This window comes from Elephantulus edwardii, unplaced genomic scaffold (genome assembly GCF_000299155.1).
Source record: "Elephantulus edwardii isolate Elephantulus edwardi_28Jun2011 unplaced genomic scaffold, EleEdw1.0 scaffold00244, whole genome shotgun sequence".
In the NCBI taxonomy this organism is placed as follows: domain Eukaryota; kingdom Metazoa; phylum Chordata; class Mammalia; order Macroscelidea; family Macroscelididae; genus Elephantulus; species Elephantulus edwardii.
In genome coordinates, this window is record NW_006399994.1 from 828,493 (window position 1) to 842,978 (window position 14,486).

Sequence of the window (14,486 nt, forward strand, 5' to 3'; positions counted from 1 at the left end):
GGGCGGCGAGAGAAGTGCAGCAATGAATGAATGGAAATCCAAAATCTGTAAATGCTCATTTTTAATGATTTTAAAAATGTAAAGAAAAATTAGCAGTATCACATGCAAGTAAATTCATGGAGATTATTTAAAAATAATTTTTGTTGTTTGTTGTTATATGCAATCAAGTTGCCTGTGACTCTTAACGACCGTATGTACAACAGCTCTGAACCCAGCCCTATCCCCCTATCCTGAGCCAGTCTCATTGACTCTGGTGCACCTAATCCGAATTTATCTATAGGGAGCTCTTAGAAATCCAGGCTGAATTCAGGTGAGACCTTGGAACAAGGAACATCATTACTTATGTCAGATTGATGTTAATCTGAGAAGACCAGAAAGATTTTTACTTGAGCATTATTGAATATGCAAAGGCAAGTCCTCTCCACTGTGCAGCCTTCATTCTGGACTCCTGTCATGACAATTATACCCAATCATATATCCCTTTTAAACAGTTCTCTTCCTCATCTGTTTCAGTGCAGTATACTTCATTCCTCCCCTCCTTCTCTGTCTTCCCTCAACCCTGATGTCAGTTCCGTTTTACAACAGTGGCCCTATGCAGTATTTGTCCTTTTGTGACTGAGATATTTCTCTCAACATAATGTCCTCCAGAGTCATCCATTTTGCATGATATTTCATGAGTTCCTTGTTTTTCAATGCTGCATAGTATTTCGTTGTGTGAATATACCAGAGCTTTTCTATCTAGTCATTTGTTGATGGCACTTGGCTTGTTTCCAGCTCTTTGCTATTGTGAACAATTCAGCAATAAACATGGGTGTGCATATATTTGCTTGGGTGGTCATTATGATTTCTTTAGGGTAAATTCCCAGTAGTGGAATTGCAGTTCTACTTGCAACTTTTTGAGAAAGCGCCATACATCCTTTCCATAGTGGTTGTACCATTTTATACTCCCACCAACAGTGAATAAGGGTTCCAGTTTCTTCACAACCTCACTAACATTTGATGTTTGCTGTTCTCTTAAATTTTGCTATTCTGACTGGGGTGAGATGATATCTCATAGTTGTTTTGATTTGCATCTCTCTTAGGGCTGGGGATTGTGAACATTTCTTCATGTGTGTGTTTGTCATCTGAGTGTCTTCTTTGGTGAAGTGTCTGTTCATATCCTGTGCCCATTTTTAATTTTTATCTTAATCTTGTTGTGGTTCTCGAGTATTTTATAAATTCTAGATATGAGTCCCTTGTCTGACATGTCATTACCAAATATTTTTTCCCAATCTGGGCTTCCTTTTTTACCCTATTGGAGAAGTTTTTGGATGTGCATAGGGATTTGATTCTCAGAAGGTCCCACTCATCTATTTTATCCTTTCCTGGTTGTAGACTGAAGTTGTTGACAATCTTAATCTCTTCTCCATCCATCATGAAGCTGCCTATCAGCCCAGTGGTAAGAATCTTTATTTTCTTGATGTTGTGCTTCAATCCATATTGAAGAGTACAGTCCCTGACCTTCTGCAGCCTTTTCCGTTTCAGCGAGCAGGGTTGTGTCATCTGTATAACACAGATTGTTGATGAGTTGTCTTCCTCCAGTCCTAGTGCCACAATCCACCTGATAAAGACCAGCTTCCCAAATGATCTATTCTGCATATAGATTGAAAATGTAGGGAGATAAGATGCATCCCTGACACACTTTTCTTGGTTCTGAACCATGCAGTATTTTCCTGCTATGCTCTGCTCTCACTGCTGCTTCCTGGTCAAAGTATAGATTTCGTAGGAGCATTAGTTACAATTCTATAATGCCATTATTTGCAGTGTTTCAGTGAAACTTGGCTATACTTTCCTTTTCCCTTCTTTTAACCCTTCCATTTGCTAATCTCTACTCTCTCTCCTCATCCATCCCTCATTAACAGTCCTCGGTTGTTTATTCCTGTGTAAGCCTTTCCTTAGTCTCTCTTTTTCTCCCCAACCCCATCCCTGTTTTTAACAATTGCCGCACACTTTCGGCTTAGAAACACATTTTTGTCGATGTATTACCGTCATTTGCAGCAACGTGTTCAGCACTATAAATTTTGTCTTTTACAAAACTTTTACTTAAAAAAATCCTACCTTCTTAAAAACTAAGTAAAGTGTAATAAAGAGCAAGCATTATACTATGAAATACATATCTGACATCTTTTGCCTTTATAACTTCAATTACTTTTGTTGTGCATTTTATGTATGTATGTATATTAAAAAGGCAGAAGTCATAATATGTAACGTTTTAGAAAGAGAGAGATAAAACAAGGAATAATAACTCTTAACATAAAGGACATTTCCTTGATGGCAGATGCTCTTTATTGTAACTTGAAGCTTTTGTTCAATTTGTTGTATGAGCAAATAAATTATCTAATTATCTAGGAAGCATAAAAAAATGGAATACTACATCATTCATCAAAAGAAGATGGAAGTCACTGTACCAAAAAAAAAAAAAACAAACCAAAACAAACCCCACACAAAATTTCAGGAAGTAGCATATGATCAAGAACTACTTGTAATGAAGGAAGAAGTCCAAGCTGCACTGAAGTCATTGGTAAAAAAATAAGACCCAGGATGTAATAGTCAATGTGCTCACTAGCATATGCCAAAAATTATGGAAGGCCCATTCAAGAAGAGACACACAAAAAAAGAGGTGATCCAACAACTGAAGGAACATGAATCCCTGAGGTTAAATACTTTTCTTGTGTAGATTGGATATTCGCAGTGCACACATATTTAGACATCTTTTATCTGGTACTTCTACAAAACCTTTTGAATACTTTATTATAATATTTATCATACTAAGTAGTGTTGATTTACCGTGTGCACGTCTTCTGAACTAGGCTTGAACACTTTAAAAGGTGAGATGGTATTTGCATCAAAAGCATTGAGCATTACCTAACAAATAGCAGGCTTACACATAAATCAGCAGCAGTCAAGAAGTTGAATGATGTGTTACATTGGGGAAGTCTACGGTCAGCCACCTCTCCAAAGTGCTAAAGAGAAATTATATCATTTTAATAGACCTTGGTGCACCTGAACCAAACCATGATATTTTCAATTCCTTCCTGTTTATCTGAGTGTTGGATAACAAGTAAGGATGACTGAAGAAGAATACCTTTGGATTCTGGTGTTGACAAAGAATAGGGAATCTACCATGGACTGCCAAAAGAATCAACAAATCTGTCTCGGAGTGTAAACAAGCTACTCTTTAGAAAATTGAACAGTGAATAAGGATGATAGAAGAGTTATCAGTGCCTTTGAATTGTGGTGTTGGAGAAGACTAGTGAATGTCCCATACTAAAAGAACAAACAAGTCTGGTTGGAGGAAGTGCAGCCAACGTGCTCCTTAGAGACAAGAATGGTAAAACTCCATCTCACATACTTTGGACATTTTGTCAGGTTATTTGGAAAAAGACATCTTGCTGGGAAAGGCAGAGAGTCAAAAAAGGAGAGGAAGACACTCAAAATGGATTAGTGCAGTGACCATAACAGTAAGCCTGAGCATATCAGATTATGGGAATGACTCAAGATAGGGCAGTGTTCAGTGTTCATAGGCTAGCTATAAGCTATAGTCAACTTGATGACACCTAACAACAAAAATGTTGCGATGTAATACATATTTAAGGGTATAATATGATCCCCTTCAGTAGTTGCTTCAAGTTTTCATGTTCTGCAAGCAAGGTTGTGTTATCTGCAGAAGCAGGTTGAGGATGAGTCTTCCTCCAATTTTGAATGTCACATTCTTCTTCATATAGTCCAGCTTCTTGACAGTGATAAATGATTCTTTATTCCCAAGAAAGAAAATATAATTGACGTGGCTCATCTTTTTGTGCCATAGTTCTTCATTTGGATGTCTAGGTACCCTATTTTTGTTTAATTATGGTTAGGGCGTGAGGTCACAAAGAAGAAACCATTGCATTAGGCCCCTCCCTTAGACATAGCATGGGCTATCCATTGGGGTAGAACACATTCATAACTGTGTTTCAGTTCTTATTGGAGACTGTAAATTTGACATGGGAGATTTCCCATCTTTCTCCAGCAGAGCAGCTGGTGTATTTGATGTCAGAAAGGTGCTGTCTTGGACAAATACATTATGTTTGGTAAGGTGAAAGGTCATTGAAAGAGAGGTAGACCTCCAACCAGATGGGTTAACACTAACTGCAACAAAGGGTTTTATTAAGCACAGCTGGGATTGAGCAAGGTTTAGGCAGTGCTTCCATTTGTACATAGAGGGGCTATGAGTCAGTAGAGTCGATTCAGTTGTACCTACAGCCATAGCTATAATCTCTATTTAATAGAAGAATGAGTGTAAGAGAAGTTAAGAAATTTGTTAAACGTCACACAATACAATGGACAAAGCTAGGACTCAAATCTATATAAACCCAGTTCCAGAATCTCAAGTTGTTAGGTGCTGTTAATTCAGCTTCAACTCTGAACCACCCTGGGAACAACAAATAGATTGGAACACTGCTGTATCTTATGTCTCTTACGTTTATTTTCACAATCTCTGCCATTCTTCAGCCCAATGAAGCAGTCACTGTGTTAATCTAATTCCTTAAAGGTTTTTCTCGCTTTTCATTGACTCTCCATATTTCTGAGCATGACGGTTCTTTTCAAGGACACTCTCTGACAATATGCCCAAAGTATGTGAGATGAGATTTCATCATTCTTGCTTCCTGGTTGTACTTCCTCAAAGACACATATGTTTGTTCTTGTGGCAGTCCATGGTCTCTTCACCAATACCCATGCATCATTCAAAGCCTTCAGTTGTTCTTTGGTCTTCCTAACTTTGACCAACTTTCATAGGCATAGGAAGTAGTAGTCAAAGCAATTGAAGATACCCTGTCTTGGGTCAGGAACACCTAAGTCTAACTAATGTTCTTTTTCTTTAGCATTTTAAAACAGATCCTTGACAATGTATTTACCCAGTGTAACATGTCTCTAAACTGGTGGATTTACACTGCATACCTTTGGGTTGGCAGTGCAGCCACCAGAGTTCCCTGGCACGTCTCTGTTGTTACGGGTTTGTGCCCTTTCTGTGCACCTGAGTCAGAATCAGCCTATAGCTGACCCTCCAGTAGGTTTTCAGAAGCAGTAAATCCCGGGGAAGGAGATTACCTATCCTTCTCTCACAGAGTAGCTGGTGGATTCAAACCACATGCCTTGAGATTGCAATGCAGCTTCTTACCACTCGGCTGCCAGAGCTCTCTTGTTCTTGTTATGTGCCGTTGAGTGGTCCGGCTCTCTGATGCATAGAAAGTAATTGTGAAGACCATGATCTGGATCAGGTGCACCTAGTTTCTAGACTGACATCATTACTTCTCAGTACTTCTGGAAGTTCCTTGTCAATGTACTGTTCCAGTCACCACAGCTTTAGGAGGACCTAAACCTCCCAACCATATTAACCATTTACACCACCCAGGGATCTTCCTGTCAGATGAAAGGCTTTTTTCTCTTTCCTTGTAAACTTCAGGGAGCCATTGTGGCATAGTCCATAGTGAGTTGCAGAGTTAATCCAAAAGTTGTGCCTCTCACAGTTTTAAATTCCCCAGTGACTCCAAGGGAGAAATGGGCTTTCTCCTCCAGTCCTTCTATAGCCTCTGAAAACCTATTGGAGGGTCAGCGTCAGTTCCTTCTCATGGGCAGATAACATTACCAGTTAACAAAACCTATTAGCATTTTCTGATATTAAAAAGAGTTTTTTTTTAAGTTCCTAATAATCCGTTTCCTTAGAATTTCTCTTCTTTTATACTTGAATTTTGGTTCAATTTCTGCTAAAAGTTAATTAATAGGGAAGCATCCTATCTCCATACTTTTTTTAAAAAATTTTATTTTTATTAAGTTTTATTTTAATGAACATTTACAGAGATTTTGGATTTCCATTCATTCATTGTTGCACTATTTTCTCTATCCCCCCATTCGTTCCTCTTTTTTTCCCCTTGAAAGTCTGTTTTAATTGTCCCATTGCCACAGTGCTTGTCAAAGCCAGTTCTGATTAATCAATCTCCTTTGTCAGTGTATCCTTTGCCATTCCCTATCACTCCTCTCTGAGAGTGGAATCAGTATTGGAGGAAGACTCAACACCTTACGTTATGCAGACAATACAACCTTGCTTGCTGAAACTGAGGAGGACCTGAAAGCACTTGCTGCAGAAGGTCAAGGATGTTTTCAATATGGATTGAAGCTCAGCGTCAAGAAGACAAAAGATTCTCACCACTGGGCAAATTGGCAGTACCACGGTAGATGAAGAGATGAGGTTGTTAACAATTTCAGCTTGCTTGGCTCCACAGTCAATACTCTTGGCAGCCGCAGTAGTCAGAAAATTAAGACGAATTTCACTGGAGAAGTTTGATGTCAGGGACCTCTCTAAAAGTGCTGAAGAGTAATGATATCAGTCCAGGGACTAAGGTGTGCCTGTTAACTAAGGATAACAAAAGAAGAATTGATGCCTTTGAGTTGTGATGCTGGAGAAGAGTATTGAACATACCATGGACTGCCAAAAGAACGAACAGGTCTGTATTGGAGAGGATGAAACCAAGTTTCTCCTTGAAGGCAAGAATTTTGAAGCTCTCTCTCACATACTTCGGGCATGTGGCCAGGAAGACTGGTCCTTGGAGAAAGACATCATGCTTAGAAGGATGGAGGGACAGCATAGGAGAGGATGAGATGGATAGGTATAATAACTGAGGTAGTGGAGGTAGGTGTGTCAGAGTTAGTGTAATTAATTGGCTCAGGACAGCACAGGGTTCAGAGCCGTTGTGCATAGGAGCACTATGAGTCACAGGCAACTTGGTAGCATATAACAACAACTTTAAATAGCTTGTTCTTGTTAGCTCTCTGATGAGTTCATTGTTAATTTTTCTTGTTCATTATAGCACGTTTTTCCAGAAATCAGTTGAAAAGACATTTACTTTTCAAGTCTTACTGATCTGGTTCATACTCAGGAAATTATTTAGTTGATTATTTAAGATATATTTTATCTGTATATCAGATGAAGATACTTGCCGTCTACTTTTAAGAAAAGAATTTATGAAAATGAAAATGTTTTTAACTCATTTGCTCAGTGCTGTTTAAATACCTCATTTTTGTTTTCAACCTAAATATATGCTGCATTTTTAGTTATGCATTAATTTTTACAGTGTTGTTGTTATGTGCTGTCAAGTCAGGTATGATTCCTAGAGACCCTCTAAACAACAAGTTGGAAGGTTGCTGTATCCTACACCATTCTCATGATCTTACAGTTGTTGTTGTTGTTGTTGTTATCATGCCTCACAGAATCAGAACTGACCAATACCTGGCCCTCCAGCAGGTTTTCAGAGGCAGTAAATCACACCAATGAAGATTACTCTGATATGATGTATATCCTTCTCCCTTGGAACAACTGGTAGATTTGAACTACATGCCTTTGGGTATGAAGGGCAGCTTCACACCAGAGCTTTGATCTTATAGTAATGAAGGATTTTTCCTTTTCTTTTTTCCTTCATGATAATTTTTCAAATCTTTATACTTATTTGTAGTAAAATGGCTTTACTCATATCATAGTTCCTTGATATCTAGAAATTTATTTTTCCATTAGCTAGGTGGGGATAATAGGGATGTAGAGACTGGGCTTTGGAACCAGGCTAATTAAGATTGTATCTCAGCTGTTGGTGACTACTTGAGTGGCCTTAGGCAAGTAACTTATCTTCTCTGTACCTCAATTTACTTATCTGTAAAATATTTATTCTTACATCATAAAGATGTAAGGATTTGATTCGTTAACAGTGGTAAATCCTTTGACCACTATATGGTACTAAAAAAATGCTGTTATTAGTTACCATTAAGTCAATTCCTTCTCCTGATGAACCCAAATGTGTGTAGAATTGTGCTCCATGGATGTTTTAGTTACCTACTCCTGCCATAACAGACATAACACAAATAAATGACTTTAATAAACATTTTCTCATAGTTTCTTGTTTTTGTTAGGTACCTTAGGTACTATGACTCATCTGTTATTCACCTCTTGAACAATAGATCTGAATTTTGTCCCACCTGGTGTGGTCTTCAAGATTTCTGATATGGCTGGGCTCTTATTTACTGTTAACCCATCTCCTTGAGGATCCTCTTTCTCAGTGACCCTCTCCCTTTCCCAGGGTGTCTTTTTGCAAGGACAAAAATCCTAGTCTTGGCAGGGTGGCTGAGGAAGTGGGAGTTGGAGGGAAAAAAGAAAATCCTTGTCTCTGAAGAGCAGCACCCTGGCTGAACTTCTCCCAAGGTAATTTTCTTATTTGTTTTTACTGTTATTATTTGTAGATGACTTAGAGTCAACTGTGACTTTTCGTGACCTATGAACAGTACATCTTAAAGTTACCCTATGCACCATCTCTGGTATTTTTAGTCCTATATTTATAGTCACTTTGTCATTCCATTTCTATGAAGGTTTTCCTCTCTCTCTTTAACCCTCCACCTTTTCCAGGTTGATATTTTTTCCCAGAGACTGGCCCCTCCTGACAACATGGCCAAAGTAAGTGAGACAAAGTTTGACCATCCTTGCCTCCAAGGAGCACACTGGCTGCACTTTCTCCAAGATATATTCTTTTGGCAGTCCATGGGGTGAGTAGTCAGTACTCCCTTCATCTGCCATTCTTATTCATTGTGTAGCTTTCAGATGTGTAAGGAGTAGCTGAAAATACCAAGACACAGATGAAATACTCTCTAGTCTTTATACTGCCATCTTTGGTCTTTAGAGCTTTGGAAACATTCTTGATAGCAGATTTTCTTGATGGTGGATCCAAATAAAGTGAAATTGTTGACAACATCAGTGTTTTCTCCATGTATCATGTTGTTTCCTGTTGATATAGTTAGTGGTAAAGATTTTCTTTTTCTTGGTGTTAAGACATAATCCATATTTAAGGCAATAGTCTTTAATCTTATGAAACAGGTGCTTCAAGTCGTGTTCACTTTCTGCAAACCAGATTGTGTCATCTGTTTAACACAGGTTGTTGATGAGTCTTCCTCTAAACCTGATGCCACATTATTCTTCATGGAGTCCAATGTCTTAAAAAATTTTATCAACATACAGATTAAATAGGAATGGAGAAAGGATACACCCGTAACATGTCTTTCCTGATTTTAAACCATGTAGCATTCCTGTTTCTGTTTGGACAGCTGCTTCCCGATCTTTGTATAGGTTTTGCCCTAGCACAATTAGGTGTTCTGTTAATTCTTTCTTATCGTTGCTTCTTATTCATGTACTATGGCCTGAAATACTTTCATATCAACAAATTCTTTTTGGAGAGGAGGGGGTGTGGAGGGGCTGAAAAACAACAACAACTAAACAAATTCTTTTTAGTACAGTGATTGTATATTCCTTCCATCTTCTTTTGAAATTTCCTGCATCGTGCAATATTTTGCCCATATATTTCAGTTTTGCAATCAAAGTTTGAATTTGTTCTACAGTTCCTTTTACTTTGAGAAATGTCCAGCATGTTCTTATCTTTTGGTTTTCTGACTTCCAGTACTTTGCTCATTTCATATAATGATTTGATAGTTACTCATTTCATATAATGATTTGATAGTTATTATATGGCTGTGAAGTCTTCAGTTCTTTGACTTCTGGGTCTCTTCCCTTTGGCTTCTCAACACTCATAAGTGAAATTTTCAGAGTCTCTTCTGACATCCATTTTGGAACTTTATCTTTTGTCCTTGTATTGATGTTTTTTTCTTCACAGATGGTATCTTTGATGTCATTCTACCAGTCATCTTGTCTTCAGTCATTAATTTTCAGTGAATCAAATCTGTTGTTGTTTTAAATTCAGTTTGGATAGACCCAAGATTATATATTTGTTCTCATGAGCTTGTTTTAGTTTTCTTCAACCTCAATTTTCATTTACACCTATGTAATTGATACTTATTTTATAGTCAGTCCCTGGACTTCTTTTGACTGCTGATAATTGAGTTTCTCCATCACCTATTGCTACAGTTTGATTAACAGTTCACCTAGTGAGGTACATGTGTATATTTGCTTTTTTAATTTTTTTATTTTGCTTATAAAATGTTTTTGCAATGAGTAAATTATTGATTACCCAAAATTTCATTATTTGATCTTTAGACTTATTTCTGTCACCAAAATCATATTTTACAAATACCAGCCTTCTTTTTCTGTTTCCACATGTTACATTGTAGTCATCAGACATTATGAATGCATGTAGGTTGCATGTTTAGTCAATTTCAGATAGCAAAACGTGGGAAGGGGGTGATGTGTCCTTTAGTTAACGACTCATAGTGACCCTCTGAACAAATCTCTGGCCCTTGCCCTATCCTGAGCCAACCTCATGGTCTCTGGCATATCTGACCCCATTGCCACAGTTACTGTATCAGTCCATCTCATCCAGAGTCTTCCTTTTGTGCTAATGCGAAACCTATACTTGGACCAAGAGGCAGTAGGGTAACACTGCATGGTTCAAAATTGGGAAGGGTGTACGCCAGGGATGCATCCTGTCTCCATACCTTTTCAACATGTATGCAGAGCAGATTATCCGAGAGGCTGGGCTCTATGAGGAGAATTGTGGCATCAGGATTGGTGGAAGATCTATTAACAATCTGCGTTATGCAGATGACACAACCCTGCTTGCTGAAACTGAGGAGGATCTCATGCACTTGCTGCGAAGGGTCAAGGACTGCAGCCTTCAGTATGGACTGAGGCTCAGTGTCACAAAGACAAAGATTCTCACCACTGGACCAACTGGCAGCGTCAGGATGGATGGCGAAGAGATTGAGATTGTTCACAGCTTCAGTTTGCTCGGCTCCACAGTCAACACTCTTGGCACCAGCAGTCAGGAAATCAAAAAGCGTATCGCGATGGGAAAGTCTGCTGTTAGGGACCTCTCTAAAGTACTCAGGAGTAATGGTGTCTCTCTGGAGACTGAGGTGCGCCTGATACAGGCCATGGTATTTGCAATCGCTTGTTATGCATCAGAGAGTTGGACAATGACTAGGGAGGACAGAAGGAGAGTGGATGCTTTTGAGCTGTGGTGCTGGAGAAGAGTACTGAATGTACCATGGACTGCCAGGAAAACCAAACAGATTCATCTTGGAGAGGATTAAACCAAGCTACTCCTTGGAGGCAAGGATTCTGGGGCTTTGTCTGACATACTTTGGACATGTTGCCAGGAGGGACGGGTCCTTGGAGAGGGACATCATGCTTGGGAGGGTGGAGGGACAGCGCAGGAGGGGAAGACCCTCTATGAGATGGATTGATTCAGTGACTTGGGTAATCGGGATGGGTGTGTCAGAGGCAGTGCGGTTGGCGCAGGATAGAGCAGGGTTTAGGGCTGTTGTGCATAGGGTCGCTGTGAGTTGCAAACGACTCCACTGCACATAACAACAACAACAATATCTTTTTCCAAGGATCAGTCCCTTCTGACAACATACTCAAAATATATGAGATGGAGTTTCAAAATCCTTGCCTCTAAGGAACAACTGTGTTTCATTCACCCTTTCTCAAGACAGACCTAGTTGTTCTCTTGGCAAAAGTTGATAGAAGTTCTCAATTTCTTCACCTTTGATTTTAGTGATTGACATACCTATTTGTGATAATAGTTGTGTTTAAAACTCTTTCTTGTATACCTATGGGCATATTATTCACAGCATTGTCCTTCAGAATAACTCTACAGCCGGGCTGACTTAGCAGACACTCTGCCCCAGGCTAGATGCCCCACCTCTTCATACACCTTCAACACACCTTAGACCAGAAGAGAGTGACCTGGCTTACATCTTGGGGCTTATGTCACTCCTCAGAGGAGTTGAAACTCAAACCTCCAGTCTCCTACTGCATTGACTAATACACTGTCCCAGGCTAGTTTCTCATTGTATACATGTTTGTTTTATTATTTTCTATGCTTGCTTATCTTATAGTTTGCTCTTCTGAGTACGGCATGTATCTATCATTTGCTGTATAAGGGTGAAGATAACTTCTTTTGGTTGGCCATAGGGTATTCAGTGCTCCTGCCAGCACCACAATTCAGAGGCATAGATTTTTCTTTGGTCTTAATTACTCATTATTCAACTTTCATATACATAGGAAGCAACTGAAAATAAAATTGGGTGTACCTTAGTCTTCAAACTCATATCTTTGGCTTTTAGCCCTTTGGGGAGGTGCTTGACAAGCAGATTTTCCCCAGCAGTGTGTCTTGACTTTTTGACTGCTGCTTCTATCAGTGTTGATTCAAGCAAAATTAAGTATTGGCAACTTAAGTCTTTTCTGTCATGGTAATTGCTTATTGGTCCATTGGTTAGAATTTTTTTCCTTAGTATTGAGACGTAATCCATAATGAAGGCTGTAGTATTTAATCCTCTTCTGTAAGTGCTTCCAGTCTTCTTCCCTTTCTGCAAGTGAAGTGTCTCCTGAAAAAGTTATGCTGGTTATGAATGTTTCTTCATTCTGATGACACATTCTTCTTCATGTAGTCCAGCTTCTTGAAATACTTGCTGAGGATACAGATTGAATAAATATGGAAAAAAGATTCAATCCTGACACACATCTGTGCTGATTTTAAACCATGCAGTTATCCCTTTGTTTTGTTCAAATGGTTGGTTTTGGGATTCCTGTTCTTCTCAGTGCTAGTCGTAATTAGTTATGTTTCACATACCAAATGCCTTTGCCTAATCAGTAAAACACAAGTAAATATCTATCTCATATTTTCTTTTAGCCAAGATCTACCTGACAATAGCAATGATATCCCCTCCTGCCATGGCCTTTTCTAAATCCAGCTTTAATTTCTAAAAGGTCTCCGATAATGTATTGTTCCAGCTGTTTTTAAATATTCTTAGCAAGGTTTATATGCATGTGGTATTAGTGATATTGTTCAATAATTTCCTTATTCTGTTGGATTACCTTTTTTGAGAATAGAGCAAATATGGATCTTTTCTAGGCAGTTGCCAGGGAGCTATCTCTCAAATTTCTTAGCAGGGGCTAATGAACATATCCAGGATGGCATCTCTTTGTTGAAATCTCTTTGTTAGTTGGTATTGCATCAATACCTAGAGTAGGATTTTTTGCTAATGCCTTCAGTGGAGTTTGGACTTTTTTCTTCATTACCTTTAGTTCCTAATCGTATGCTACTTTCTTAAATGGTTCCACGTTAACCAATTGTTTCTTGATACATTGACTATATTCCTTACATCTTCTTTTGATGCTTCTTGAATCATTCCTTTTTTTTCTCTTCAGTATTACAATTCAAGGTTTGAATATGTTCATAATTCTTTAATCCTATGAATAACAGAAGAACATTGTTGGATACAGTGCTTGTGGATGAGCCTCTCATATTGCAAGGTACTAAAAAAATTGATAAGTTATGCACACCCATGTTATTTGCGGCTTTGTTCACAATAGCAAGGAGTTGGAAACAACCTAAGTGTCCATCAACAAATGAATGCATAGAGAAGCTGTGGTATTCACACAATGGAATACTACGCTGCATTGAAAAACAAGGAACTCATGCAATATTCTTCAAATGGGCGACCCTGGAGGACATTATGCTGAGTGAAGTATCTCAGTCACAAAAGGACAAATATTGCATGGTGCCACTGTTGTAAAACAGGACTAACATCGGTGTTGGGGGGTAAAGACTGAGAAAGATGGGTTCAATAATGTATACTGCATTGCAAAAGATGAGGGAGAAAACTGTTTAAAAGGGATATGTGATTAGGTATTTTTGTCATGACAGGAGTCCAGAACAAAGGCCTCATAGTGGAGTGGACCTGGGGGGAGGGATTGTAAAACAATGAAAGAATTTTTCTTTTACTTTTCCAAGAGGGTAGTGTAGTAGAGGGGAGGGTTGGGAGGGGAGATAAGTGCAACAATGAATGAATGGAAATCCAAAGTCTCTGTAAATTTTCATTGAAATTAATAAATTTTTTTAAAAAATTATACCTATTAAAAACAAACAAACAAAATTGATAAGTTGAAGGAGACATAGTTGAAATGAGACTTCTGGTAGCCTGTTCTCCTTGTCCATCTGAATGGTAGCCCCACCGCTCCCTCAGTTTTGGGCAGATACTCTATTCTTCTGACCTTTGGGCATATCTCCACACTCTCATCTTTTGTCTGTCTTCTGTAGTTTTGACTAATTTAAACAACAGGCCAACTAGAACCAAGTTGCTAGAGATTGGATTCTCTGAGAGCTGCTTTTGTTGTGTGCCATTGAATCACAAGTAACTGACCCTCCAGTAGATTTCAGAAGCAGTACATCTTTGTAAAGGATTGCCCATCCTTCTTCCTTGGAGCAAACTTGTGGGTTTGAACCTTCTCCCTTTGGGATTGCAACCGAGCTTCTTATCACTAAGCCACTTCCTTGGAGGGTCAGCCCACAACAGACCACCAGATTTTCCTGTTGTTATGTCCACTGAGTTGCCTGCAACTCATTGTTGTTGTTATGTGCCGTTTCCGACTCATAGCGACCCTATGCACAACAGCCCTAAACCCTGCTCTATCCTGC